General features: G+C 57.9%; 1 protein-coding gene across 7 annotated transcripts in view; it reads left to right on the top strand.

Annotated features, from left to right (window-relative positions):
• DLGAP4 (DLG associated protein 4) overlaps window positions 1-25,753 on the top strand; it is a 266,306-nt gene that overhangs the window by 143,871 nt on the left and 96,682 nt on the right. For all 7 annotated transcript variants that reach the window (XM_038158946.1, XM_038158941.1, XM_038158945.1 and 4 more), the window contains exon 2: window positions 2,526-2,719. The gene's annotated coding sequence lies outside the window, so the exon portion shown is untranslated. The remainder of the gene's footprint in view (window positions 1-2,525; window positions 2,720-25,753) is intronic.

Below are 25,753 nucleotides of genomic sequence, written 5' to 3'. Positions count from 1 at the left end.
TCCCTCATGCAGACGGAGTAGTTGGGAATTCTTCTGTCTTACAAACTGAATTTACTTTTTTCCGACCCAAATGTCTTTCCCACCTTGCCAAGGAAGCATCCGATCAGTAGCAATTAGCAAAGCAAGCTGCAGTGCCTCAGGGAACACTCAGGGCAGATGTTTGGGAGCTCTGCGGGGGCCGGGGCAGGCCCTGGCAGTGCAGGGGAAGAGGCACCTCTGGGGACGCAGCACTGGCACCTAGGCACCTCTCCACAAGCACAGCCTCTGCAGCCAGGGGAGGGGATGAGCCTGGGAAGGGTCTAGGAGCAGCTGAGGGAGCTGGGGGTGCTCAGGCTGGAAAAAAGGAGGCTCAGGGGGCACCTTCTGGCTCTGCAAAACTCCTGACAGGAGGGGACAGCCAGGGGAGTCGGGCTCTGCTCCCAGGGAGCAGGGACAGGATGAGAGGAAATGGCCTCAAGTTGCACCGGCAGAGTTTTAGACTGGATATTATGGAACATTTTTTCATGGAAAGGGTGCTCAGGCACTGGCACAGCTGCCCAGGGCAGTGGTGGCGTCACCATCCCTGGGAAGTGTTCAAAAAACATGTGGCTGTGGCACCTGGGGCCATGGGTTAGCGGTGGGCTTGGCAGTGCTGGGTTAAGGGTTGGATTCAATGATCTTAGAGGGATTTTCCAATCTTTATTTATCTGTGATTCCAAGCCCCCATGGCTGCCCAGATTTTTGCCATGGCTTGATCTCAGCTCACCTTGCCTTGCTGCTGCTCACTAGTGCATCCAGGGAGAAGCTGGACTCGGGCACTGCCTTCCCATCCATCATCAGTGATTCTCTTTTCATTTGCTTTTTGGGCTTCACCTTTTAAATCCAGCTGTCTCTTGCCTTACAAATGTTCATCCCTCAATTACTTACACCAGGCTGCAGGGCCGGTTCCATCCATCTCTGGCTGAGCTGGCAGAGCACAGGAGGGGCCACCCCAGCCTCTGTCCCCTCCTCCCCAGCCCTCACTGGTGCCCCTGTCCAGCCCCTGGCAGGGGAGGCCTTCCCCCTAAGCTCTCAGCACTGAGCGCATCCCAGGTGGCTCCTGCAGGTGGGTGGGAGCAGGCAGCTCCCCTCAGCCTTCCCGGGGAAGCAGGTGGATACTTCCCCTTCCCTGTCCCCCAGTGCTGCTGTGGGGACACGAGGAAAGGTGCCTGCCTCTCCCAAAGAGCGAGCTGGAGAGCAGGCAGCTTCTTCCTGTCTTGTGGAGCAGCTCCTGTCCCATCCCCAGCATGGGCTGGGCTGGAGGTCACCCAGGTGAGGATGGCTCTGGGGGAGGAGCAGAGCCCTGCCATGTGCACTGTGCCTCCTGGCCCACGCTCCAGAGAGGAACCTCCCGGAGAAGGGGATCCAGTGGCTGCTTGGGGCTGAGGTGCACTCAGCTCTGGACTGGTCCCCTCACGGAAGGAGGGGCTGTAGGACAGATCCCACCTGGCCCCGAGGTGTCCCACTGAGCACAGTGCTGTCCTTCCCACTTGGGATTCCAGCTACTGTCATTTGTAGCAATGCTCTGAGTGCTGTGCCCTGTCCTGCAGCCATGGAGAGCTGCTCAGGTGTGGCAGGACATGTGGCATCCTCCAAGGTCCCAGGGCATGGCACAGCCATCACCCTCTGCCAAATCCCAGACAAGGGACCAGCCCGACCATCCCTGCACCAAGAGTGCTTCATCCCCTCCTAATGCTCTTATCTTGAAGGCTCCTCTCAGATTAAAGGCCCAGCAGCCAGTTCCCTCCCTGGATTTATTGCAATGCAGTTTTCTTCCCCTAATCTGATCCGGGTGTAAGCTGCTCTTTGGGAAGTGCATGGGAAGGACAGATGTGCCTGTCCCTGCTGCAGCAGCCAGGCTGGCAGAGAGCAGCAGGGAGGTGCCCTGCCCTTCTTAGGGCCATCTCTGGCTCTTCTCAAACCTTGAACCCCATTTCTCCTCAAACTGCTGAGAGCAGCTCTGTGGAGCCCCAGGTTGGTTCGGGCCCCTCACAACCAGAGAGACCTTGAGGGGCTGGAGCGTGTCCAGAGAAGAGAACAGGGCTGGGGAAGGGGCTGAAGCACCAGGAGCAGCTGAGGGGCTCAGCCTGGAGAAAAGGAGGCTCAGGGGGACCCTTCTGGCTCTGCACAACTCCCTGACAGGAGGGGACAGCCAGGTGGAGATCAGGCTCTGCTCCCTGGGAGCAGGGACAAGATGTGGGGAAATAGCCTCAAGCTGTGCCAGGGGAGGTTTAGGTTTGGGTATTAGGGAAAATTTCTTCATGGGAAGGGTGCTCAGGCACTGGCACAGCTGCCCAGGGCAGTGGTGGAGTCACTGTCCTTGGAAGTGCCCAAAAGGCGAGTGGCACCTGGGGACAGGGGCTGGTGCTGAACATGGTGGCAGTTCTGGCTTGATTTGGTGATCTAAAAGATCTTTCCCACCTTAACAGTTCTGTGCTCTGAGCCAGGATAGACACTGGGGTGCATCCACAGCTCCCTGGGCTCACGTGTGTGTTGTCCCTCCTCAGCCTGAGGCCCCCGGTGAGCGCGGTCACTGAGCTGCCACCACCCACAGCCAGCACATGGGCCACCAGCGTCCCCTCGCCCCCCGCGGATGACGGCAGCATCCTGCAGCAGCAGTGCCACCTGCGAGAGCTGTGCCACCTGCAAGAGCTGTGCCACCCGGGAGAGCTGTGCCACCCACGAGAGCCACGCCCAGACTGTGAGTGCTCGGGGCAGGACTTTGGGGACGGGGTGGCTCTGGGTGTTCTGTGGGCGAGGAGCACGAGGAGGCTGTGGACGCTGGGGATTGTGTCCTCTCGTGGGATGCTGCTCTCTGCCCAGTGTGGCAGCAGAGGCACTGCTGGCAGGGCAGGGGCACAGGGCTGTTAAGGGAACAGGGCTGAGCTGCTGTGAGGTGCTGGCAGTGCCCCAGCTTGGGGACACAGGGTGGCTGGAGGACACTGCTGCGGACTCTGCAGGACACTGTTCCAGGTGTCCTTGGGGCAGGGAGGGCTGTGAGCAATGCCAGAGCCCAGGAGCAGTGAGGGCAGAGCCCATAGGGAGCCCCAGCCATGAGCCACGTGGGGAGCAGACCCACAGCCCCAGCATGGGCTCCCTGGGGCTGTGCTGGCTGTGGTTTGCCCTGGGCTCTGCACCCTCAGCCTGGCATGGGCTCCCCGAGCTCTGGGCTTGCTGTGGGCACGATGGGCATGAGCAGGGTGCAGAGGTTCAGCACTCTGGCTAGCCAGAGAAGGAGACTCCTGCAGGGAACTTGCCAGCCCACGGGAAGCCTGTGTTCCCACTCAGGAAAGGACAGGGCTCTGGGCTTGGGCAGAGCTGTGGCAGCCCATGGGGAAGGGACGTGTTCTGAAAGCAGCAGGCAGGGTGAACACACAGGGCAGACCTGCAGAGGAATAAATCCCATGGCTTTCTCGGATCAGGAAAGATTTCTTGGTGTGTTCCAGAAGGTGACACCAGCTACATCAGCCCAGCCCACCCAAACAAGGAGTCTGGGAGACTCTCTATGGCCTCCCAAGGGGAGAAGATGGGCAGAAAACCCAGTGAGCATCCAAAGCGTGTTGGGGAATTGTCCTTCACAGCCTGGCAGCAGCTGTGGGAGCCCAAGGGATGGGAGTGCTGCAGGGGCTGCTGTGGGAGCCCTGTCCTGCAGTGGCTGCCCTGTCCTGCTGTGGGAGTCCTGTCCTGCTGTGCCACCACCCAGAAGTAAAGCACAGCTTCCCCAAAGAGCTCAGTGTGGGGAGCTCAGGGCCCTCCCAGCACAGCACTTCCTCACTGCAGCTGCTGCTGTGAGTTGTTTCACAGGAAAATCCATGGGGGTTTTTAGCCAAGCTGATCTCTTTGCCCCTCTTTGGGCCAGTCAAAGGGGGTCTTTGTAGCCTTCTGGGCCATTCTGGAAGAAGAGCTCTGCAGGCTGGATTCTGGAGGGCTCTCGCAATATCAAGACTCTGGCAGTTGTGCAGGGATGTGAAGGAGATTTGGGGATGAGGATGGAGGTCAGACACCAACCCATAGGGTGGCTGCTGTGCTGGGTTGAGGATTCAGGCCCTGCCCAACCCAATCACAGCCCCTCTGTACAGCAGGGAAGCCTTCCTCAGCCCTCCTCCTCCTCTGAGCAGTGTCAGCTGGGCAGTGCCTGGTGAAGACTGGGACACAGCCACACTCCGGGCAGCACCAGGGACAGGGACAAAGGACAGGAGGTCAGGTGGGTTTGGGTGTTCCCTGGAGGTGACATCAAGAGGGATCATGAGACAAAACTTGCTTTGGGATTTGGGAAGACTTGGGAGCAAATGGTCCTAGTCCCCATGGGGCACAAAGGTGCAAGGTTCACAGGGCAGTGATGTCCTTAGGGTGGGAGAAACCTCTGGGAATGCCTCTGGGTATTGGGGGTTCCCCAGACCCCCTGGGTGGGATTCCCTTCCCCTGGGGGACCAGAACACCATGGTGGGAGCAGCAGCCCCAGTTCCCTGCCCCCAGCAGTCATCAGCTGCCTCCTTCCCTTCACTGCAGCTGCTGGATTTCTCTCTGGGTTGTTTTTTTAATGTATGTGACACATGTTTGGTTCGAAGCACTTAATTGCCTCTTGGGATGCATTTCATTTATTCATTAAGAGAGAAATTGGAGTTGTTGGGTTTGCTTTATTTTGCTATTTTTTTTCCTTCTTTTTTTTTCCCCTTCTCTATCCTGTAAGGAAAGGGTGAGGGAAAAAACTCCACGTATGCCTACAGCATGTGTGTGCCCAGCCTCTTTTCTCTGTGCCCCCCAGCCTCTCTCCTCAATGCCTTTCAGCCCCTCCTGTTGCTCCTGACCAGGAGAGTGGTGATCCCTCTCCAATCCCTCTCCACCTGGGACGAGAGGGTACAAGAGCCCTGGAGATGTCTTTGCTTGTGTTGCTCAAGGGTCAGGCCAGAGCTGTGTGCATGGGATGTGCTCCTGCCCTGCCCATGCCACTGGGATACCCCTGTGTGGGAATGGTGGCATTTCCTGCTTTGGGGATGGGTAAGGCCGGGATGGATGTTAAGGCTTGGTGTCTATTGCCTGTGCCACGCTTCCAGAGCAGTGAGTGTGCAAGCAAAGCGCTGCAGATCCATCTTCTGGCTCAACCCAAAGCAGGAGTCACACACCACCTGCCCTGGGGAGAAACCCTCGGGCACTCAGGAGTGGATAAATGGAGATTCTCTGGGATAAGCAGCGATCCAGACAGGCAGTGGATTTGGGTTGTGTGGAGATAAAAGAGGAAACTGTGGACAGAGAGATGACTGGAGGACAGAGGCAAGCAGGCAGAGATGGATGGATGGATGGATGGATGGATGGATGGATGGATGGATGATGAATGGATGGATGGATGGATGGATGGATGGATGGATGGATGGATGGATGATGAATGGATGGATGGATGGATGGATGGATGGATGGATGGATGGATGGATGGATGGATGATGAATGGATGGATGGATGGATGGATGGATGGATGATGAATGGATGGATGGATGGATGGATGGATGGATGGATGGATGGATGATGAATGGATGGATGGATGGATGGAGGGATTTGTCCTAAAAAATTGCCTGAATCCAGAAAGGTGTGGTGGTGGATACTGTGCTGGGAAGATGGGGCAGAGCCAGACCCACAGGCTCCACTGAGGGCAGGTGGATCCCACACATGCCTCAGGGCTTCTTCCCAGAATCTTTGGTGCCTGGAATCTTCCCCCAGGACCCTGCCCCCTACACGGCTCTGCTACTAGGGGTTGCTGTCCCTTGTTTTCAGGGTTTGATGTTTTATTCTTCCTCCTCCTCAGCTCCCATCAGCATGAACATTCCCACTAAGAATGGGTGGGCTGGACCAAGCCTACAGGAGTTTTCTCCCTGCATCCCCTTTGCTTGGTGTCCCAGTGCCCAGAGCAGGAAGAGCCATGGATTTTAGGGGCAGATCTCCTCCTGAGGGGGTCCCTGTATTTCCTGAATCTGGGCTCCACAGTGCTCCTGCCCTGGGCTGAATCCCCTGAAAACTTGCCCCCTGGAAAAGAGGATGCTGTCCCTGGATTCCTCCATCCAGCAGTCCCTGAGGAACACAAATCCAGTCTTTGTCTTCCTGGAGAGTTGTGCCAAACATTCGGGTGGCTCCCAAACCCCTGGCAATGGGGGATCTCATGCACCAGCAGATGTGGGGGTTGTTTCTCTGTGGGTTCTGGGAAGATCTCCCCAGCCCAGCAGTGCCATGAGTCTGGGAGGAGAACGAGCTGCCAGGGGCTGGTGGTGTGGGGATGCATCAGTAGGCTGGGATTGGCAGTGGATGGCTTCCAGCATGGAATTACAGCTCTGGGAAGGGGCAGCCCTGCTCCTGGGGACTCAGCACCGACCCTGCCCTGTGCAGGTGAGCAGCTTGCCCAGCAGCAGATGCCAAAATGGAACAGATCCCTCCACCCCCAGTCCAGGTTCCCCCAGACCTGGATCCATGTCTCTGTGGCCCAGAACCCCCTCAGCACCTGGTCCGTGCACCCAGGGATGCTCCACCCTTCCCAAAGCCCTTGTCTGCTTCCAGCCAGCTGCTGCAGACCAGGGAGCCTTCTTCCCGCTGCCTTTTCCTCCTCCTCCCACTCCCAGGTCTGGAGGAAGAGCTCAGCTGGGGCTGTCTGTGCCAGAGACAAGCACAGGAAAATGGGAACGGCTAGTGCTGCTCCCACCAGGCTGCCTGCCAGGGAAGCTTTGGCTTTATCTCCCCAGCCAGGCACCCTGGGAAGGGAACCAAGGCCTGCCTGGGGCAGGAGGAGGTGCTGGTGCTGCTCCGGAGCCCTGGGCTCGCTCCAGAGGGGTTGTTTTTCTCCCAAGCAACACTGCAGCACTCACACGAGAAGGGATTTGCAATGCAGAGGAAACCTCCCACCTGCCACGCGGCAGCGTGGGCAGCGAGCGGAGCCGGGAGCGGCTGTGCTCCCACGGGCTGGGCTCCACGCCCCTGCCCTGCCCCGTGCCAGCTCCGGGGCCAGTCCTGCCTCTGGCACCCTCTCCCTTCCAGGAGGGACCATGGAGACCCTCTGGGCACTGTGCCCCGGGGACAGGGCTCTGTCCTGGAACCATGGAGGTGATGCTCTGCTCTGTGCTGGTTTGGGGCTTCTGTCTCCTTCCAGCACTGGATTCCCTCAGCCCCCTGAGCAGGGACAGGATGGCTGGCACAGCTGGCATGGCTGGCATCACTGAATGCCTTTCTTGGTGTCCTGGGCATGGAGAGCACTATGGGGAGGCAGTGCAGGTGTGGGACAGGGAGTTTGGGGTCTGGGATCCAGCAGACCTGTGTGTGATCCGTGGGTGGGTGCTTGGCAGGAGGAAGGGCCCCGAGGTGTCACAGGTCAGTCCCACATCCAAAGGCAGGACATGGCTCCTGGTGCCCTCAGGTCTTGCTGGGAGAGTGAGGGTGGCTGGTGGAGGTTGGTTTTGGAGGGACAGTGTCCCTCACTAAGGACAGGGGTCCTTAGTGAACCAGGAATTCCCAGAGGACTGGCAGGAATTCCCACAGGCTGGGTGGGAGAGGAAACCATCCCTGTGTTGGGGGATGTCGGTCATATCCTCTCCTGGGAAAGCCACCATGCTCTTCTCCCTGCAGAAGCTTCAGTGTCACCCATGGGGAGAAGGATGCCCTGCCAGGCCCAGAGCAGATGTTTGTCCCTCCTGAGTCCCTCCATGGGGCAGAGAAGGTTTGGGTGATCCCAAGGTCACCCCTTTCCTGAGGCTGGGCTGAGGGACATCACAGTGCTTTGGGCTGCTGATCCTGGGAAAATGGGCTGTGGTGGCTCCCATTGCTTCCCCCTGAGCTGAGGGGGAGTGTGGGGTGATCTGTAGGGAATGCCTCGGAATTTCTGGGCTCTGGGTGTCTTGACCCAGGCAGGACATTCAGGGTTGAGCATGGAGTCCAGAGCACAGCCCCATCTCCTCCCACCCTCGTTGCCCCCACACCCCGCTGAGCAGGCCTGAGCCTCATCCTGGCAGTGGAGGATGCCCTGCTCCCTCCCGAGCTGTCACCTGTGCTGTCACCTGTGCTGTCACCTGGCCAAGTCAGAGTGGGAGCTGTGGGGATCTGTGCTGGAGCACTGGGGTCTGTGCTGGAGCACTGCTGGGGACACTGCAGGACACATTTCCATGGAAGCCCAGGAAGGTGAAGGGACGTTCCCTGCTCTCCTGGTTTGCCAGCAGCTGCTGGGCTGCTTTTGTCCCTCTGGACTGGATGTACATGGCAGGGGCTGGAGCTAGATAAGCTTTAAGGTCCCTCCCAACCCAAATTATTATGTGATTCTACATCAGGAGCTCTGCTCCCTCACAAAGGGTGGGTTGGCAGGAGGGGAGGAGTTTCTCCAGCTTCTGAGAGGAGGCAAAGCCCCCCTTTGGAGAGCCCTGGGGAGCTGGGACCCCCAGGAGCGTTCGGGAGAGGTGTGTTTTCCTGCTCAGAGCACAACTGTCAATGGCAAAGTCTCGGCACAGACTTCAGTGCTGAGAAACACTGTGGGCTGGGACATTTTGGAGAAGATTTTTAGCTGCAGCAAAGAAATTTGGCAGCTTGGAAGCAATCTAATCATCCTCCTCCCATATGCTTGGTGCTATTTAAAAGGGAGCATGTACCCGATTCCTTCCGACCAGCACGCTGACATTTCCACAGTGCGTTTGGAAATAAATTTGGCATCCGCTGTCAGAATCTCAGACTGAGCCCAGTGTGGCTAATTTGGGCGCTGAGTGCCTCTGCAGAGCACCTTTCCCTGCTGGCAGATGCCCAAGGAGCCATGGCAGGGTCTGCTTCCCACAGGCACCGCCAGGCTTGGGGACTGGGGGAAACAGAACCTGGGGGCCTGGCTGGTGGCTCAAGCCCTTTCCAGTAGCCCCTAAAGCTGAGGAGGCTTTAGGGTGGTGGCTGTGCTGCCTCCTCTGAGGCACAGCACAGCACAGAGGCACAGGGAGCCCTGAATGCTTGGGCTCATCCTGAGCCAGGGCTCTGTCCTGCTCCAGGCCCTGGGCTCTCCAGAAACTCTCTGAAACCTCTCTGAAACCTCTCCTGCCCAACACCCAGGGCTGGCAGGCCGTGGAGGGGCACTTGGGGGGTGTTTAGGGTCCCCTCAGCTCCCCTCTCCTGTCACACAGCTGGAGGGCCGGGGGGATGCTCGAGGAGTGTGAGGGTGGCAGCGCTGCCTCAGCTGTGCTGGGCTCTGTGCTCAGCTCCAACTGCCACCCGGGAGAGGTGGCCCTTGGGGGACACGTGTGGGGACCTGGGCACGACTGTCCCCATCTTGCAGGCAAGACAGCGAGGGCTGGCTCCTGTCCCCATCCCGCAGGTGTGACAGCGAGGGGTGGCTCCAGGCATGTGGGATGTTTGGAGGGCTGTGTCTGGTCTCCTGCCCAGCTGTCCCCGTGGCTTGGGTCGGGGCAGATGTGCTGTCCCTGAAGATGACACCAGGTGCCACATCTCTGAGCGGGATCTGTCCCCTCCTCTCATCCAAAATCCCAGCTTCCCTCGGGTCCTCCAGCCCTGCTGAGCCCTGCCCTGGCCGCAGCTGGGACCCGAGGGGACAAAGGGCTCTGAGCCCACCTAGCCCAGGGGACAGCTTTCCTCCCCTCCTCTTCCTCCCGTGGGTTTTGGGGTCCCCCAGTGCTGCGCGGGGTGAGGGTGGAAGAGGAGAGCAGGTTGGGAACATATGGTGGGATGGCTGGGGAATCCGTGCCTGGGAGCATCCACGTGTCCCGCTCTGTGCCATTGGCCTCATTAGCGCCGCTGGAGTGGGGATCAAACCCAGTGAGCCATGAGCTGAGCCTGCCAGAGCCGCTCCGAAGGATTAGGGTGAATTATGGAGATGGGAATCAGGCAGCAATCCAGGCATGGACAATGTCTTGAGGGGGTGGCAGGGCTGGAGCTTCGCCGTCCAGGAGGTTTCCTGGGATCTAATTAGTGCTCAAACAGCCCCTCCTGGACAGGGCTCCGTGCCCGCCCTCAGCGCTCAGCTCCGGCTCTGGTCGTGGGGACAGGGGACAGGGGGTGGCACAGGGTCTGGGGCCATGGACACAGCCAGGGAAAGACGTTAGGCAGGAAGAGAACAGATCCCTCTGGCCCCAGTATGAGGTGGGAGCTGATGTCTCCCCTGCCCAGGCTGAGCACTGGGGCACAAGGGCATGCTGGGGACAGGCTGGAGACAGCTGGGGACATGCTGGGGACGGGCTGTTCCCCTGCTCAGTGCGTGGCAGCCCCTGGGATGGACGATGTGCTGGACTGGGAGCAGCACTTCTGGTCTGGAGAGGAGCTGCAAGTGGAGCAGGCAGTCCTGCCCTGGAGCCCCTGGAAGGGCTCCTCCTTGTCACCTGAGGGTGACAAAGGCTGGCTCCTTCATTGCAGGAAAGAGCTGGAGCTTCCTCCATGGTCCTGATGCAGCCCCAGCACCTGGTGCAGGCCTTGGGGCCATCATGGCCCAGCCCAGCCCCTGAGGGCTCACTCCCAGGCACCAGGGCAGGTGCTCTGTGCCTGGATCTCTCCTAGAGCTCCTTTCCTTCCCTCTGCTCTGCAGTAAGATGCAGTGTGGGATATGCTGGCTCAGGAACAGTCCCAGCAGTGCCCTGACTCCATGCCACAGCCCAGGAGCACCTCAGCAGGGGCCAACACCCCCCTCCTGCACCCTGGGGTGCACTGTGCAGAGCATCCCAGCAGGTGCTGGGAAGGCTCCTCCAGGGCTGGGGCTGCAGCTGAATCCCTGCCAGGAGCCAAAGCCAGTCTGGGCTGGAATGGGAGGATCTGATCCTGGCCAGTTTAGCATGTCCTTGGCTGAGGAGCCTCTGCCAGGCACACCCAAGGGCTTTGCTTGTGCCTCAGGACAGGCCTGGGAGCAGGATAAATCCTTCCTGATCCAGGAGGCATCTGGGTAGGGATTCAGCTGCAGCCTCAGCTCTGAAGGAGCCACGGCTGCTTCTCTGGGCTGGTGTCTGCTGGGGAAAAGCAGCTTTCCTGGAGAAAAGCCCCCCTGGAAGGGCTCCCTGGGGCTGATCCCTTTGTCCTGCATCACCCCTGCATCACCCCTGTGTGTGACATCCCTGAGCATCCACCCCTCACCCTCCACTCCCCTCTGCTTTGCACAGCTGGCCCTGACCCCTGAGAGTGTCCCAGTGCCACCAGGCACAGCCCCATGTCCCACAGCAGACACAGACACAGCCCCTGGCACAGCACAGGGGGCTGCAGTCACGTCGGGGTCACTCACTCCCCTCTTTTTTCAGGTTGGCTAAAAGAGTTAAAATTGTGGAGGAGTGATGAAGGAAAGTGGAGAATCAGGGAATTATGGAATCCCCAAATGGTTTGGGTTGGAAGGGACATTAAAGCTCATCCAGTGTCACTTCCTGCCATGGCAGGGACACCTTCTACTATCCCAGGCTGCTCCAAGCCCTGTCCAGCCTGGCCTTGGACACTTCCAGGGATCCAGGGGCAGCCACAGGTTCTCTGGGCACCCTGTGCCAGGGCCTGCCCACCCTCACAGGCAACAATTCCTTCCCAAAATCCCATCTGACCCTGCCCTCTGGCAGTGGGAAGCCCTTCCCCCCTGTCCTGTCCTTCCAGGCCCTTTGTCCCCAGTCCCTTTCCAGCTCTCCTGGAGCCCCTTTGGGCACTGGAAGGGGCTCTGAGCTCTCCCTGGATCCTTCTCATCCCCAGTCTGAACATCCTCAGCTCTCCCAGCCTGGCTCTATCGTGAGGGACTCTGAGTAAGCTGGCTCTGGGAATGCGGTGGTGAAGCCCTTCATGTGCAACCAAGAAAAACATTGTGGGTCCAGCTGATCCCCAACGGACCCACACTGGGGGTGGTTCCTCATTTTCCCCTGCCCCTACACCCTCTGCAGTGACCTTGGAAGAGCCTCCTGCTCAGGTCTGTGGGCTCACACTAGCCCTGCAGGGCTGTGCTGAGCAGGGCTAGGTGCCCTGGGCAGGGCAGGAGCTGTGCCCAGCTGTTGAGGCCCTGGCATGGGGTGCCCAGAGAAGCTGTGGCTGCCCCTGGATCCCTAGAAGTGTTCATAGCCAGGCTGGATGGGGCTGCAAGACCCGTCCAGCCTGGTAGAAGGTGTCTGTGCCCATGGCAAGGGTGGAACAAGATGATTTTTAAGATCCTTTCCCACCCAAACTGTTCTGGGCTCCCGTGGTTCTGTAGTGCCCAGCAGGTGCTGCCCTGGCTCTGTTCCCAGGAGCCCAGCGAGGGCAGGGCAGTGAGGGCAGAGCTCTGAGTCCTGGGGCCACAGGGCCCAAGGAGAGCCCGGGCACACGGACACAGACAGGGAACACGCCCACAGGGCACACAAACACAGACAGGACACACAGACACAGACACAGACAGAGCACACAGACAGGACACACAGGCACAGACAGGACACACAGACACAGACAGAGCACACAGACAGGACACACAGGCACAGACAGGACACACAGACACAAGCAGGGCACACAGGCACAGACAGGACACACAGGCACAGACAGGACACACAGACACAGACAGGACACACAGACACAAGCAGGGCACACAGACACAAACAGGGCACACAGGCACAGACAGGACACACAGGCACAGACAGAGCACACAGACAGGACACACAGGCACAGACAGGACACACAGACACAAACAGGGCACACAGGCACAGACAGGACACACAGACACAAACAGGACACACAGACACAAACAGGGCACACAGACACAGACAGGACACACAGGGCACACGGACACAGACAGGACACACAGACAGAACACACAGACACAGGCAGGGCACACAAACACAGACAGGACACACAGACAGCCCTTCCCAGCTGTGATACCCACACTGCACTGGATGGATCTGCCAGGATTCAGTGAACAGTGACACCTGCCCTGTGCCCTTCTGTTGTCACTGCTGTTCTCTTCAGCAGTGTGCTGGGAGCTGTCTGCCCTGCCCAGGCACTGGGGTGCTCCCCCTTCCCTGGCTGCTGGCAAAGGAGCCAGCCTCGGCTGCTCTTTGGGGGTACAGTGGCATCAAAGCAGAGGGGAGAGCAAAATCCGGGGTGGGCACACAGCCCAGTAGGGAAGGCTGGGGTGACCTGGATTGTTTAACAGGCCTGGGGAGAAATGAGTGACAGATGTGGTTTCCATGACGACCCACAGCTGGCTGGGCAGGAGTTCCAGGGGCAGCAGCACGGGTTTCCCTCCTCCCAGGAGCCTGGGTAATTACAAATGCACTCAGGAATGGGCATATCCAGACATGCTGGTGTTTTCAAAGCTTTGGAGATAAGTGCATGCAGGATAATCATCCCAAAGGCTGATCTGCTGGAGCTCCTGCCCCTGGCAGTGTGTGCCCATGGTCCCCCAGAGCTGGGCTGGTGGGTGAGGATGGAGGAGGAAGAGGGGAAGGAGAAGGAGATGGAGACAGAGCCGGAGGTGGAGAAGGAGGAGGAGGAAGAGGAAGAAGAGGAGAAGGAGGAGGAGGAGGAAGAGGAGGAGGAGAAGGAAGGGCTGCCAGTGCCAGCACACACAAATTCTGTGATTTGTGCTGTGTTGTTGCAAACTGGGGGTCAGGGACATGCACCAGGCTCAGAGACAGCTTAACAGCTGGGAATCCTAGGTAAATCCTAAAATGGCTCGGGCTGGGAGGGACATTAAAGCTCATCCAGTGTCACTTCCTGCCATGGCAGGGACACCTTCCACTGTCCCAGGCTGCTCCAAGCCTCAATGTCCAGCCTGGCCCTCGACACCTCCAGGGATCCAGGGGCAGCCACAGCTTCTCTGGGCACCCTGTGCCAGGGCCTGCCCACCCTCACAGGGGAGAATTCCCTCCCAAAATCCCATCTGACCCTGCCCTCTGGCAGTGGGAAGCCATTCCTTCTTGTCTTGGCATTCCAGACCCTTGTCCCCAGTCCTTCTCTAGCTCTCCTGGAGCCCATTTGGGCACTGGAAGGGGCTCTGAGCTCCCCCTGAATCTTTCCCTTCTTCAAGCTGAACATCCCCCATGCTCCTCAGGAGCACCATCTTTTGATGGAGCTCTGCTCCATGGCTTCCCTCCCACTGGAGCCTGAGGGATTCCTGTCCCCGGGAATCCTTCCCGAGCTCTGCTGAGCCCTGGGGCAGCTGGCACAGAATCTGCCCCACTTTCCCTGGGGAGGGAAGGGGCTCAGCAGCGAGGGGAGGAACACACAGGGACAGCCTCTGCGAACCCCCTGTGCCTGTTATTGCTATAATAAGTCTCAGTCATGTGTCTGGAAGGGCTGAAGGGAAAATCTATTTTTCTCCTGTTTCCCGGCTCTGCCTGTGACAGGGGCTCTGCGGGCACGGGCTCTGCGGAGCCAGCGCCGGCTTTTCCTGGTGTTTGTGTGGGTTTGCACATGGCAACAGCACAGAGAAAACCTTTTTTCTTTTTTTTTTTTTTATTTTTTTTATTTTGAAGAAGAAAAAGCAAATGTGATTGTGAAAAGCAGCTCAAATTTGCAGGGAAGAGCCAGGAGAGGGGCAGGAATGCAGACAGGGATGGGAGCACACTCCATTCTGGCACCACTGTGGTTCCTGCCCATCCCACAAAGCCCAGCCTGGGGGGCTGTGCTCCAAGGACACCCAAAACCAGCCTAGGCAGGTTCCTCATGGCCAAGGGGAAGCAGGTCAGCCTCAGGCTGGAATTTTGCAGGGAATTTCTATGCTAGAAAGGATTCGGCTTTTCGATGCCTCAGTCCTCAGATTGTGCCAGGGAAGGTTTGGATTCGGTATTAGGGAAAATTTCTTCATAGCAAGGCACCGGCACAGCTGCCCAGGGCAGCAGTGGAGTCACCATCCTGGAAGTGTTCAAAAACCGTGTGGATGTGGCATCTGGGGACATGGCTTAGTGGTGGCCTTGGCAGTGCTGCCTTAAGGATTGAATTCAACGGTCTCAGAGGGCTTCTCCAGCCTCAATGATTCTATCCTTTGGGAAGCTGTGGCAGAGGGAATGGACAGGTCAGGCTTTGCCAGGGCACTCGGAGCTCTGTGCTGAGCCAGCAGGAACAGCACCTCAGAGATCTGGACAGCGCTGGTCACTGCTGGGGGCTGCGGGGACAGTGCCACCACAGCCTCCCAGTTGTGCCAGGGCCACCAACTGCTCGTGCCAGGCTGTTCCTTCCTGGTCCCCCCTGCTCCTGCCCTGGAGCCCCATGCAGGCCCTGGCAGCCTCCTTGCTCCTGCCCACCAGGCTGCAGCAGCCCGCTGCTCCCTCAGGAAGCTGTTCCCAGCTCCGGACCATCGCGTCCCTCCCACGACTGCTGCATGCGTCACTTTTTTCCCCTTCCTCACACAAGTGCCCTTTAGATATTTATACAGTGTTATCCTGTTCCCCTGCAGCGCTGCCTTTCTAGGCCATACAAATGAGATTCCCTCAGTCTCTCTCTCATCCTCCGAGCCCTGCCTCCCTCCGGCTGCGGTGCTCCGGCTTTTTCCTTTTTCCTTCTCCGTGCCTGATGTCTCTCTCCCTGTAAGAGCCTCCCTGGGAATTGTAGGGCACGCTCCTACCATGGCATAAAAATAGGATTAGGAGCTGTTTTGTCCAGTGAAGGATTGTTCTGGGCTCCCACCTGCAAACCCTTCTGTGCTCTGTTCCCATATGGATGCTTCCAGCTCTCCGGGGTTGCTCCAGGCCAGCCATGCACAGCTCAGTGCCCACCTCCTGCAGCAGCTCCCGGGGCACTGCGGGTTCTGTGGGACACCCCACAGCTCTGTGCCTGTCACTGACCCTCAAGGGCCGAGCCCAGACAGTGCTGCATGACCAGGGAGACATTGCTGCCTGCTCCACTAGTGGTGCCTCCAGTGCCCCACACCATTCCTGGGGTGGCCCCTAATGGGTGGACCCATTTATGTGTCTAATACCCCCAAAATCCCCACTTATGGGTCCTGACCCCCCATCCATGCCATACTTATGGCTTGGGGTCACCCAGGCCCTGTGGTCCCACAGGGTCCCTGTGGTCCCTGTTACTCGATGGTGTTGGGGTGTCACAGCTTCTGCAGGGACTTCACCTCCTTGTTGATGTCTTGGCACTTCTCTGAGACAGAGCTGAGGGACACAGGGAGGGAAAATGTGGGGCCTGGGTGTGGGGTCTGTCCTCCTTCCTGGCTGGGGGGCCTTGGTGTGGACCCCAAATGCCAGTGCTGGTGCACAGCTATTGGGAATTCCTGCCTACATCTCCCAGGGTGCCCTCCTGGCTTGAGGCAGCCCCAGGTGGCTCTGGGGTGGTCCCTCACCTGCTCTGTGACCAGGTGTGCCAGTGTCCCCCAGGCAGTGTCTGGCACCAGGGGCACAGCAGAGGCTCCTCCCAGGTGCCAGACACCCTGGGCTTGGTGACCCGGGGGGGTTGGGGCATCCTGGAGTTCCAGACAGTTTGCTTGGAAGCACTTGGAGAAGAGAAGAGCTTGTGAGAGACAGGACTGCAAGAGGCCAGCTGTGCTTTGGTGTGTCCTTCTCCAGTCCATGATTCGTCCCTGGAATGGCAGGGATTCAATCCCTGCACTCCCTGCTCCGACCTCTGCCCCACGCTGCCAGTCTGGGGCAGTGGCAGGAGGGGAAGCACAGAAACATCACCCAGCTCATGGTGTGACAGAGGTCACAGAGCCCAGCCAGCGCTCCCCAGGGGCTGCAGCCATTCACACAGCAGCCACGTTCCATTTGGTTCCTATTTTCCCTGGAAAAATAGATTCCATCTGCAGTTGCTGCTGCTGTTTTCCCCTGGATGCAGAGCTGAGTGCCCTGTGCTCGAGGGGTGCCCACAGCAGAGCTGGCAGAGCTGGCAGAGCTCCCTGCCTGGCACAGATCCCAGCTCCCACCACTGCTCTGGTGACCACAGTGACCTCTTGGGAGAAATTTGGGCATTCCCATCAACCAAAAAGATTTCTGTAATTCTTGCATCCATCATTCCTTGGGTTTGTCCATGAATTCTGCCAGGCTGTGATTTCATCCAGGTCTGCTCCTGGGGAGCTTTCAGGGGGCTCGGCTGGTGTTAAGGACAAGGGGATGAGCTGGGCTTTGCATCCACTGTGTCCCTGTCCCTCCTTCTAGAGGATTCTCTTCTTCTCCTGTGATGTCTCCTTGTTCTTTCTTGACCCTTCCCTCCGTGTGTGAGCTCAGGTGTCTCGTGGCCGTTGCCTGCAGGGTGTCCAGGCTCTGCAGAGAGCTCTGGGGGATCACCCCACCCTTCAGCACCCTGCAGCATTGCTCCATGAGCAGCGTCCCCCACCCCCGGCATTGTGGGGCTGCCCGTGGTTACACGGACAGGACAGCCCCGGGCAAGGGGAGGACGTGTGGTCCAGCCAGTGCTGTGGGGCCCCAGGAGTCCCAGTCCCAGGTTCTGGGGACTTGTTCCAAGGGTCCCCCCAGCTCCCAGTGGGCAAGGAGGGCTCACCAGCACTCAGGCCCTGTCACACCCCCAGGTCCCAGGGCTCAGACAAGGCTCACAGTGCCCGTGTCCAGCACTCCTGGTCCTGCCAGCACCTGCCCAGCTTGGCAGGGGCAGCCCTGGACTCAGCACCAGCCTGGACAAAGGGCTTGGTACCCCCTACCCCAGCACTGAACACCCTGCCGTGCCCTGGGCTCACATAGCCATTCCCACCTTCCTATCTCACCTTGCCCTGGGCTCCCAGTCATACCCATTGCCCCCATCCCACTCCACCTTGCCCTGGGCTCCTACACCATCTCTCCCCATCCCTCTCCCTGCCTAGCAGCTCTCAGGGGTCTCTGGTGTTGAGTCCCTGAAATGCTACCATGTCACTGTCTCTCATCCCTGGCACATCCCTGTGTTCCACCTGAGAAGGGGGAGAGGAAGAGCCTCCCCTGAAGATGAGGAGGACTGCAAAGGCTGGGCAAACCCTGCAGCTCCCTGTGCAGCCTCTCTTGGAGCCAGATTGGACTGGGCTGAGCTGCCCAACCTGGTGGGGGCACCAGGGACACACACAGGGCAGCTTGTGGGGCTTGGACACTTTATCAGAACTATCTGAGATGCTCCAAAATGTTCCTGTCAAAACAGCCTTGTGACCCAGAGCCTGCCTGGCTTATATTCCCTAAATTCACTCACTACCCGGGCAGCTGCTCCATGGATCCACAGCCTGGTGTTGTGTATTCAGCCCAAGGGCTGATGGATCCAATGGGAACCTGTGGATTTGGGGAGGGGCTGGAGTGGGTTTGGCATTGGGGGGTTGCTTGAGCCAAGTAGGAGGGCACTGGTGGGATCCCAGGGCAGGACCTGACAGTCCCTGGGGACACCAACCACAGCCCGTGGCCCGTGGGTGCCTCAGCCTGATCCTGGGGCCAGCAGGGTCCCCTCCCATGCAGGATGTGGCTCTGGGGTGTCCTTGGGGACAGACTTTGTGCTGTCCTTTGTGCCCCCAACCCCACCTCACTCCTGCTGCTCTCTGCCTGTTCGGACCCCTGCCACCCTCATGCTTTCATCCTCGTTTTCCTTAAAGGAGAAATCTCTGAAGGATTTGTCCTCCTTAAATCTGACAGAGACTCTGCTGGGACTTGGAATGTCTCTGCCTTCCCCAGCTCTGACAGGGCCTTTGATGTCTCTAATTCCCTCAGTGATGCCGGGGAGATTCCTGCCTGCTGGAGAGGGAAGGGTTAACTCCCTTGATGGCCCTGTAAGCCTTTGGGAAGCCTTTGGAACTGGGGACATTAATCCTGAAATGAAAAACCTGCATAGACAGGGCTGGCTGTAAAAGAAAACCACTGAACTGCTGGGAAGGCAGCAGAGCTGGGGGAGCACACGTGGGGCTGGCAGCCCAAGGACAGCACGAAGGGGATAGGATGTGTTTCCAAACTCCCTGATTCTGATCTCAGTGTAGGATTTCACTGGGTGATCCCTGCCATGGCAGACCTGAATCCCTCTGGATTTCCACGTTGTGGTTCAGATTTCTTTCCCTGGCGCTTGTGTGTTTCTGCTCCAGGGATAAGAGCAAAATGAAATCCTGTTTCCCAAGCTCTGGCAAAGCTGTCAGCAACAATGGGAAGAGCACAGTGTGAGGGCAAGGAGCAGGAGCCTGGAGACCTGGATTCCCAGCTAAAGCAGTGCTCAGGCTGGCAGGGCACAGCAGGGCTCTGTAGGGCAGCCTGGAACAGCACAGGGACAGATCCTGTCTGTCAGGAGCAGCCCGACTGGGACAGTGGCTCCCCATCCCTTTGGCAGCGCAGTTTCTCCAATCTTGGCTTTTTTTTGGACATAAAGTGTCACTCCCAGGAATGGAGAGCCGGAGCCCATCACTCCACACACAGGAAAGGGATTTTCTGCAAGGCTGGTGTGGGATAACAAACGGTTCAGTCGTTATAAACTGATCTGTGCCCCTGGGCCCTCCCCAGCAGGAACAGTGTCCACAGGGCCCTGCGCCTGTCCCCTCACCAGGGTGGCACCACAGCATCCCATCAGGGGCAGTGGGGTTTTCCAGATGTCTGGAGAAGGCTCCTCTGCCTAGGAGGGACATCACCCTGGACACCCTGAGCAGGAGGGACACTGCCAGGGAAGGGCCAAGCCAGGCTCAGGCTGGGGGACAGGAGTGATTTCAGTCAGAAATGGGGACTAGGAGAGGGCCAAAGGCTGTCCATGAAAAACCTCAGAGAAGTCAGGGACATGTCCCAGGAGCAGGTTCCTCCAGAGTCTGGTGAGGACCTGACCCATCCATCAGGTGTTGGGAGAGGAGCTGGTGGTGGGCTGTGGAGCTGGGCTGGGCAGCTCTGTCCTCTCCCACACTGATCAACCTCTCTGTGCTCCCAGGACATGGGGAAGGGGCTGCCAGGCTGGGCACAGCTCATGGCACAGGCACAGCAGCCTGAGCTGACCCCTGGGCAGCACTGGGAGTGCTGGAAGGGGCAGCTCTCCAAAGGCTGAGTGCTGGTCAGAGAAACCCTTCTCCTTGTCAGAGACAGGAACTGCCCTGCACTAAGGCCAATTAAATTTTACAGGCATCTAAAAATTTAATTTGAGTATAATCTCCTTCGCCAGAGCCACAAGTCCCTGATAAATATTTTATTTTCCTCCAAGTAAAGAAGCTTTGGGATAATTAAAGCAAACAATGAGTCCTCCTCTCCTGTGAGCAGGGGCAAGGCCATGGCTTGTTCCCGGTGTTCCAGGGCAGCAGGAGATGCTCCTGCACTCCATGTGCTGTGTGGAGCATCTGGGAACGCAGCTCCCAGGGAAACGGGAGAGTTCTGCTGGTTGCAGCAGCAGTAGGAGAAGAATGAGTGGCAGTCAGGTGAGGAGGTCACAGCCTCCACTTCTAAGCATCCATTTTTCCCTCAAGGGAAGAAGTCACTGCTTTCTTGGCCACATCCTGCGTCCTTCGTTGGTGCTGCTCGCTCTCCTCCCAGTGGGACATTTAAACAAGATTCTTCTCCAAGCCCGTTGTGGTGGGAAATGCAGCAGCAGTTGGAGATGCCATAGGTGGAACTTCAGACAAGGAAAGCTCTTCCCACCTGGCTGAGGCTGGAAGGGTTTTCTGTGCACTCACAGCCAGGGTTCCGTGCCAGGTAACTGAGCAGCAGTAGCTGCAGGAAGACGGATGTGGGAGAAGCCTGTGTTCCAAAGGATCTGTGTTCCTGCCTTGGCACAGCTGGGCTCAGTGCAATGGTTCTGTCACAAACTGAGTGGCTGCACTGAGCAGAGAAATGGGGCTGGCAGGAAACACCGTCAGGAGCCAGGCTGGGAGAGTTGGGAGTGTTACCCTGGAGGGGAGAAGGATCCAGGAAACACCAGAGCCCCACCCAGGGCCTAAAGGGGCTCCAAGAGGGCTAGAGAGGGACTTTGGACAAGGGTTTGGAGGGACAGGACCCTGCCAGAGAGGAGGGTCAGATGTGATTTTGGGAGGGAGTTGTTCCCTTTGAGGGTTGGCAGGCCCTGGCACATGGTGCCCAGAGCAGCTGTGGCTGCCCCTGGATCCCTGGAAATGTCCAAGGCCAGGCTGGACAGGGCTTGGAGCAGCCTGGGACAGTGGAAGGTGTCCCTGCCATGGCAGGGGGTGGGACTGGCTGAGCTTTAAGGTCCCTTCCATTAATCATTCCATGAATCTGTGATTCTGTGAAAATCTTCCACTCACCCAGGTGTCTGACTGTGCCAGAGAGAGCCAGAGCAGGATGGCAGGGATGGAGGATGAATGGATGGAGGATGGATGGATGGATGGATGGATGGATGGATGGATGGATGGATGGATGGATGGACGGGTGAGTGGGTGTCAGGGATGGCCAGATGGCCTCCACTGTCCCCTCCCCTTGCATCAGCCAAACTCACGACATAGAGTACAGGCCAGGCCCTTGCAGACCCTGCAGGCAAACCAGGCAGCCAGCCCCTAGCTTCCTCCAGACCTTCCTTTCTTCCCACTTACCCCCTCTCAGCACCCATCCAGTGACATCTCCAAAGCTGTCACAGCTCCCAGTCCCCATGGAGGGGCTGGTGATGGGGACAGAGCCCTGGCAGTGTCCCCCAGGGCAGGGCTGAGGGTGGCACACCCCGGTCTGTGGCTATGCAGAGCCAGCTCTGTGCACTGTGATGGGGCTTTCTCTTTCAACTTTTTTTTTTTTTTTGGCACTCTAGGATCCTGCTTGTAAAAACAGCCATAAAGAAGTTAAAACGCAATGTGCTGGCTCAGAGGAGTCGTTCAATATCCTTATTAAAGATCCGCAGTGCTGGAGCTGGAACAGCTCCTGGCGCTCTGAGAACACCTTTCATCTCACGAGTTCGAGGCACTTTACAAGCGCTAATGAATTAAACTTCATAACAGCCCTGTGCACAGAGCCCCACACACCAATCATTCATCTGGGGGCACAATGCGGGCATTAAATAAAAATAATAAGCTGGTTAATTCTGCCTCTGCTCTGGCCTGGGGATTGTCTCCAAGCTGATTTCAATTCATCCCATTCATCCAGTGCTAATGGTCCCTGGCTCTCCTGTGCATGGGAGGTGAGTAGGACCCGCAGTAGGTTTGGCACTTGGGGTCTGAGCAGAGGCATGGTCTGGGCTCTGCTCTGCTCCAGCCAAGCACCAAACCTCAGCTTCTCACCCTGGCCCAGGAGAGCTCTCAGCAGGTGAATCATTTCATGTGAGTCCTGGAGGTGTCCTGTGTAGGGCCAGGAGTTGGACTCGATGGCTCTTGTGGGTCCCTTCCAGCTCAGGAGTTTCTGTCATTTTGTGAGTTTGTGATTCTGTCATTCTTCCCTCTTGCATTGGAGCAGATTCCCTGGGACAGTGCTGAGATGAGCAAAGGGAGCTGGTTTGGTTTGGTTTGGTTTGGTTTGGTTTGGTTTGGTTTGGTTTGGCAGCTGGTGGGGCAGACAGAAGGTCCTTGTCCCAACTCCTGAGCTCCAGGAGGGTGGTGCTGGCTCTGGGAGGAGGGAGCTGAAGGCTGAACACAGTGGGGACATGACTGGGCAGCTCTTACCAAAAAATCTCACAGAATCATGGAACCATTAGGGTTGGAAAAGCCCTCTAAGATCATTGAGTCCAACCCACCACCCAGCACTGACCCACATCCCCAAATGTCACATCCACACACTGTTAAATCCCCCCAGGGACAGTGACACCCCTTGCCCTGGGCAGCCCATTCCAATGCCTGGCCCCCCTTTCCATAAGCAATCTCCCCGGCTCCTACAAAGAATCCATGAGCTGTCTTGACTTAGCTGCCACTGGTCCAGCTGAGGGTGACAGTAATAACTGGACAACTGCCCCAGCAGTGCAGTGCTGAGGTGTCTCCTGCCCCATGTCCATGTCCAGCCAGTGGAGAGAAACTGGGAAAGCCAGGGAGTGATGGCAGCGGGCACGGATGGCACCTGGCACCAAGGGCACAGCAGGTCAGTGCCAGCTCCAGGGGCTGTGCCACCCTGGGAAATGGGGAAGTACAAATGGTTGGTGCCTGCCCAGGCCCCTGTTCCTGGCACACGTCGGGCTGTGCTAGAAGCTGGGATGGATGAGCCACAGCTGGGAGGTTGCTGGGACACCTGTCCTTCCTGGCTGGCATGGGTTGGTGGGGAGTGTGAATATCAGGGATGTCTGCTGTGCAAGCAGGGGCTGGTGGATGTGCTCCAGGGGGGGCAGAGCAGCATGGGTCACAAGCCAGAGCCACCATGAAGGAATGAGAGCACAGCAGAGCTCTGACAGCCTGGGCCAGGCTCAGGTTGTGCCCTCAGGGGCACTGCTGGACATCTGAGGGAAGGTGCCCCTGCCCATGGCAGGGTGTTGGAATGAGATGAGCCGTGTCCCTTCCAACCCAAACCATCCTGGTATTCTGTGACACGTGGATGTGCTCTGTGGTGGCCTCATGGTGTCCATGGAGATGTAAGAGGTGTCCCTGCTCCATCCCCTGTGGCAGCAGCTCCGTGGGGTCAGGGTGTGACCCCAAAGCAGCAATGGCAGCTATAGGGACATATTCGCCCTGTCCCAGGAGGATGGTCAGCCCAGCCAGTGGGGTGGCAGGACCAGCCCTCTGCAGCCAGGGTCTGCCACCTCACAGCCAGACAGACCCTGGGTCCCGCTCTCAGAGCCACCAGGGTGATTCCTGGGGACACTGGGGGTGGTCCTTCTCATCCCTTCCTGAGCATCCCCCCTTTCTCCTGGTTTCCATGGCAAAGTTCTGGGCAGTAATTACAAGAGGAGGATGCTGAAGTCAGCGCTGTGTTCACTTGTGCCAAGGACACCGTCCTCACACTGGCCATCACTGTAGCAATGAGCAGCCAATAAAATAAATCTCCAGTTGGAGCCTCAGTCTGAGGACTTGGAAGGGAGAAAATTAGAGGCAGGAGATCCCAGGAGCTGTCTGTTTTGCAGGGATGTGGGATACAGAAATGCTTTGCCTGGTATCTGCCATCTCCCTGTGAGCTGGAGGATACAAGTATCAGATTCCTGAGTAGGAAGGAGGGGCACGGCAGGGTTTGGATCAGGGGTTCCCATTGCCAAGCCAGCCGGGAGGGATCCCAGAGGGATGCTGAGCTCCACCCCAGAGGCAGGAGGCAGGAGCAGCAGCCCTGAGACACCAAGAGCCAGCAGCTGCCTTGGGATGGAGCAGCCGTGCGTTCCTGGGCTGCTGTGGGGCCAGGCACGTGGAGGGGGGTGTGACATCGCTCTCACAGGACTGTGCTGGCCCACGGGCATCATGGGCTGGGGCTGGAGCTGGACGCCTCTGCTCTGCCCCAAAGGATTTAAGGAATGCTGGGGAGCAGAGCCCCCAAATCACATCTTTTTTTGCCTGGTCATTTCCGTGTCACTGACCAGAAATCAAAGTGATTTCTGTGCCATTCTGAGCATAAAGAAGTGTTTAGGAGCCAGGAGCAGAGTGGGAGCAGAGGGTGAGTGAGAGCGTGTGGACATAGCGTGAGATTAATTACAGGAGCAACAACTACGAGTGTTGATAAATCCCTCCCGTCAGTAGCGTGCCCGTGGTCCTGTAAGTATCTGCCATTCTCAAGCTGGGATGAATGAAGCAGCTAATTGTTCACTGTGCTGAGAGCAATCCTCAGGGAGCAGCACATGCCATGGAATGAGTCAGCTCCATGCTGGCAGGGCTGTTATCAAATATTAGAATATTTAGCTGGGCGATCTCTACCCGGGCTCGGCAGCCTTGGAGAAGGGTGTTGTTTTCGTCAGCATGTAAAGCAAGAAAGAAAGACATCAGATACTGTTTGTTTCCTGAGGAGTGGAGATCTGGCAAAAAGCAGGATCGTTTCACTCGTTAGTGCACTTGTGAAATGAGTCATGTGTGCTTCAGCACCGCTTCCAGAAACTTAATTGAAAGTTCTGGTGTCTGTTGTTGTACGGGGAGAACCATATGCTAGTGAAAGATAGGGCTTGTTTTTTATAGTCCAGAACGATTAGAACTGCATCAAAATCCCAACTGTCGTGGCAAGGTGTGGGGAGAGCAAGGATAAATCCAAGAGGTTCTGCTGGAAGGATATCAAAAACCTGAACACAGCAACACAAGAGAGACTGTTTGTGAGCTTTGCTTAGTGTGCGCTGCTGGGAATGGGCAGTGCCAAATGCCCTGTTCAGGGGGTTGGACACTGCCCCAGGGTGCCCAGAGCAGCTGTGGCTGCCCCATGCCTGGAAGTGTCCAAGGCCAGGTTGGACAGGGTTTTGAGCAACCTGGGATGGTGGAAGGTGTCCCTGCGCATGGCATGGGGCAGGACTGGATGGGCTTTAAAGTCACATCCAACCCCAACCATTGCCTGGCTCAGTGATTCAGGGCACCCCCTCCAGCAGAGGATGGGATGTGGGACACTGCCAGGTGCTTGTGCTGCCAGCAGCCCAGGTGCTGGCCCATCTTTCGCAGTCCTGGTTAATCATCCCATGCCATCCCATTCATCCTGTTTTATTACTAGAGCTTTGCAAAGCTCTTTTGGCTGGAGGATGGAGTCAGTGAGTAACAGGCTGGGAAACAAACAGCCCTGGTGACGCCAGGCTCCAGCCAGCCACGGCTCTGCGGAGCGTGGCGCTGGGAACACTGCTCCCCAGGAACTCATGGAAAAACTTCCTGCAGAGGAGCTGGGGTCCCTCTGTGACCATCTCATCCCAGGCTGCCTGCAGTGTCCCCACAGAGCCTTGCAAGCAGCTCCTGCACCTTGATTCCGTGGCGGCAGCAGGAAATCCTGGCCCTGCCTGTGTGGTGTTGAACGTTCCAGCCCTGCCGTGTGTGGGGTGGGTGAGGACAGTGAGGAGAGCAGGGGGGGATTTGTGCAGCCCCATCCCAGAAAGACCCAGCCCCCTCCCATCTCAGGAGTGGCCACAGGGACAC

Source organism: Motacilla alba, chromosome 20, assembly GCF_015832195.1.
Source record: "Motacilla alba alba isolate MOTALB_02 chromosome 20, Motacilla_alba_V1.0_pri, whole genome shotgun sequence".
Lineage (NCBI taxonomy): Eukaryota > Metazoa > Chordata > Aves > Passeriformes > Motacillidae > Motacilla > Motacilla alba.
The sequence above is the reverse complement of the archived record's forward strand: the minus strand, read 5'-3'. Positions and strand labels throughout refer to the sequence as shown.